Consider the following 4,465-nt stretch of genomic DNA (forward strand, 5'->3'; position numbering starts at 1 on the left):
AGGGCATCAGATACAACTCAGGCTGCCACTTTAGAGGGTGGAAGCCATAAGCCTTGGCAGCTTCTATGTGTTAAGCCCATAGGTGTACAAAATGGAAGAGTGAAGGAGGTTCGGCAGCTTCCTCTTGATTTCAGAAGATGTATGAGAAAGCGTGGGTGCCCAGGAAGCAGCCTGCATCAGGAGTGGAGCCCCCACAGAGAGATGCCACAAGGGCTGTCCCAAGGGAAAATATGAGGTTGGAGCTTCCACACAGAGTCCCCACCAGGGCACTACCTAGTGGAGCTGTGGGAATGGAACTGTCAGCCTCCAGACCCCAGAATGATAGAGCCACAGGCAGCTTGCAACCTCAGCATGGAAAATCTACAGAGACAGAGCCATCCAAGGTCTTGGGAGCCCCTCCCTCACACTAGGATGTAAAACATTGAGTCAAGGATTATTCTGGAGCTTTAAGGTTCTTTTTTTTTTTTTTTGAGACAGTGTTCTAGGATAGGGTATGGCTCAGGGGTAGAATACTGGACTGCAGGTCAACGAGACACAGTTTTATTCTTGCTTCTCAGGCTGGAGTGCAATGGCGTGATCTCGGCTCACTACAACCTCCACCTTCTGGGTTCAAGTGATTCTCCTACCTCAGCCTCCTGAGTAGGTGGGATTACTGGCATGTGCCACCATGCCTGGCTAATTTTGTATTTTTAGTAGAGATGGGGTTTCTCCATGTTGCTAAGGCTGTTCTCAAATACCTCAGGTGATTTGCCCACCTCAGCCTCCCAAAATGCTGGGAATACAGGCATGAGCCACTGTGCCTGGCCAGAGCTATAAGTTTTAATGCATGCCCTGCTGGATTTCAGACTTGTTTGAATCCTGTTACCCCTTTCTTTTGGCCAAATTCTCCCTTTTGGAAGAAGAATGTTTACCCTAAGCCTGATTCACCATTGTGTGTTAGAAGTAAATTGTTTTTGGCCTTACAGGCCCATAGGTGGAAGGAACTTGCCTTGAATCTCAAATGAGAATTTTGACTTGATTGAGTTGATACTGGAATGAGTTAAGACTTGGGGGCTCTTGGGAAGGGATCATTGTATTTTGCAATGTGAGAAGGACATGAGATTTGGGAGCGAGGGTTAGAATAATACGGTTTGGATGTTTATCCCCACCTAATTTCACGTTAAAATGTGATGTTGGAAGTGGAGCCTGTAGGAGGTGTTTGGGTGGATCCCTCATGAGTGGCTTGGTGTCCTCCTTGCAGTGACAAGCTAATACAAGCATTGGTTGTTTAAAAACCCTGGCTTCTCTCTTGCTTCTTCTCTCACTCTGTGACATGCTGCTCCCCCTTTACCTTCCACCATGATTGTAAGCTTCCTGAGGCCTCACTAGAAGCAGATACTAGAATCACACTTCTTGTACAGATGCAGAACCATGAATCAAAGAAATCTCTTTTCTTTATAAATTACCAAGCCTTGGGTATTCCTTTATAGCAACACAAAACAAACTAACACAACTTGCTTTCAAAATGTGAATAATCTTGTGAAGGATATAGAAAATTATACAGGATGACATAAAATACTACCACTTAGTAATAACATAACTACATGGCATCCATCTCTGTCTGGAATAACTTTTCCCACCTTATGGGTAGGTCTGAATGCTGCACATGCCCAAATGCCACTACCTTCACAAATTCCTAGTGACTTATCTTGCCATTCACATTTTTGTCTGACCCCTCCAAAGTAGCAGGCTGGGCCCTCCAGGACTCATTGAGGCCTTCTGCCCAATGGAACTTGGGGATAGAAGCCAGCCCTGCCCTCAGTCTTTACCTTCATGGAAAAGAAGACGAGAAAGGAGTCAAGGTGGCTTCTAAGATTCTCCATATTGGGCTGGGAGAGCAAAGTCCTCTCTGTAACTCCTTGCTTCTTCAAAATAACCCAGAGTTATTTTGAGCAGATGCCATGTGCACATTATCCAAATGACTTTAGGACAACTGACAGGAGCAAATAACTGACAAACTCATCCTGGAACACAGGCAAGAAGCTTTTCCTTATGCTGTCAGACTCACACTACTTTCTGAGTCATTAATCCTCCCTCTGGCAGGTTAGGATTAGATTCTGCTGCGGCTGGACTGCTCAGTCACATTTGTATTGTTGGGAACAATGTCAGAATCGCACAGCTTAGAGGTCTAATATCTGTCACAAACCGTTCCTAGATTCATTCTTCTCTCCCCTCATTCCAAGCCTTCTGAGCAAGCAAATGAAGGCTTTCAACCGTAAGTGATTGAATTACCTAAGCAAACTGACCAGAAAAGGTTGGAAGCCAACAAAATAAAAGGAAAAAAAATATGAATTTAGCCAAAGGAATTGTATAGTAGGGAATGGCTTATCAATCTGAGAAAGCCAAGGGCAGATGTTAAGAAAATTAACTTAAGTATTTTTCATGCATCAGAGGCTCCATGTTAGCTAAATGCCTTACAGTACTGGATGGAGCATTGTCTTTGGAGAAAGAGAACGCTGACACAATTCCAGACCACCTCTCAAGGATGCATGACACAGACCACGAACCTGGCCATCCCCATACTCAGCCATCTTCTCTTAGAACATCAGGAAGCACAACCCAAAAACTGATTTTATTTTCTAAAGTCCATTACTTAAGATAACCATTATGCAAACAACCAAAATTGTCTCTTTTTTTTTTTAATTTTAGATATTTTTATTTCTCCAAATTTGTTATTTATCAGGAGTGACTGAAATAAAAAATATAATTGAGTCCCATCATCACCATCATGGAAATGGCTTTAAGAGAAAACTGGTCAGATGAATATTATTGCTTCCCATTTTCAACCAGTAAATAGTTGCCACTGATAAACTGACAGCCAGGAGTCTGTCAAGAATGCTCAAGATATGTTATACAATACAACATGCCTGTTCACAGGGGGAAAGTTCCCAGGAAATAACTTACGTGTACTTCTTGATTTCATCATACAAGACAAGTACAAAAGCACCACCCATGCCTCTGAGAACATTGGACCACGCACCCTTGAAGCAAGCTTTGCCTCCTTCATCACGAGCAATCTTCCTCCAGCAGTCGTGTGTGCCTGTGTACATGATGTCAGTTCCTTTGTCCCTTGACTGCATCATCATGCAGCGGCGAACAGTGTCAAATGGATAGGAAGTCAACCCGGCAACAGCAGTGACAGTCTGTGCGATCATCCAGCTGATAATGATGTGAGTGTTCTTGGGATCTGGAAGCATTCCCTTTGCAGTGTCATAGATATCAAAGTAGGCAGCTCAGTAGATGATAATACCCTGCACAGACACGTGAAAGCCTTGGTACAGGCCCTTAATCCCATCAGATTTGTAGATCTTAACCAGGCAGTCGCCAAGGCCTCGGAATTCCCTTTCAGCTCCAGCTTTACCCACATCTGCTGCTAGAAGGGTACGGGCAAAATCAAGATGGTACACAAAACACAAGGATGTGGCCCCAGCAGCACTGCCTGATGTCAGATTCCCTGCAAAGTAGCGCCAAAACTGGGTCCTCTTGTCCACACCACCGAGGAAGATCTGCTTGTATTTATCTTTGAAGGCGAAGTTAAGAGCCTGGGTGGGGGAAGTAACTGATGACATTGGCCAGGTTACCACGCCAGAGGGACAGGACTCCCTGCTCCTTGGGAATACAGACCACGCAGTCTATGATGCCCTTGTATTGCTTAGCTGCAGTGATCTGCTTGCTGGCATGCTGCACCTGCAGCAGCAGCTTGACCCGCTCGATGGGTGCTACCGCCGTCTTGGAGACGGCTGCGGCTACTCCACCTGCCAGGAAGTCCTTGGCGAAGGACACAGTGGCATTTGTCATGTTGAAAGGAAAGAGGAGGCAGGCTGCTGCAGGATGGGACTGGGCTGGGAACCGGCTTTGACTCCGGGGCTGCGGGGACCAAAATTGTCTCTCTTAAGCAAAATTGAAATCCATAAGAAGGACGCAGGATGCCTTGCAGTATGCAATGTAGAGCTGAACCATCACCCAAAAAGAAGTCAGGCACTAGACCCTTAGGGGTCTGGGAATCCGGGGCTGATTCACAGTTCACTGGGGCCCCACTGCTGACATAAATATGAAACCCAAATATCTGCCCCTCCTACTCAGGACTCACAGTCAGTGAACGGGCTCAGTGGATCACACCTGTAATTCTAGTGCTTTGGGGGGCCAAGGCAGGCAGATTGCTTGTGTTCAGGGGTTGGAGACCAGCCTGATAACATAGCAAAATCCTGTCTCTACCAAAAAAAAGAAAAGACTCAAGGTCCTCAAAGTGAATCTGACTATCCAGCCTAGGTGGGTAGGACATTTTGATTGAGAGCCCAAAAAGTCAGCACACATTGGGGAAAAGATATTTCCTTTGGGAAACATTACCACAAAAAGGAGAAAGGAAGCTGGTCGGGCAAACAGCACTCACTTAGCCACCTCTTACCAAGTTCCACACAAGAGAGAA

At 45.6% G+C, this 4,465-nt stretch overlaps 1 pseudogene across 1 annotated transcript; it reads right to left on the reverse strand.

Annotated features, from left to right (window-relative positions):
* Window positions 1–2,678: 2,678 nt before the first annotated feature.
* On the reverse strand, window positions 2,679–3,874 carry LOC116533164 (annotated as a pseudogene). Its single transcript, XR_004261120.1, has one exon. The product of XR_004261120.1 is annotated as an ADP/ATP translocase 2 pseudogene (transcript).
* Window positions 3,875–4,465: the final 591 nt, after the last annotated feature.

This window comes from Sapajus apella, unplaced genomic scaffold (assembly GCF_009761245.1).
Source record: "Sapajus apella isolate SASKATOON/1434 unplaced genomic scaffold, GSC_monkey_1.0 scaffold80, whole genome shotgun sequence".
NCBI lineage: Eukaryota > Metazoa > Chordata > Mammalia > Primates > Cebidae > Sapajus > Sapajus apella.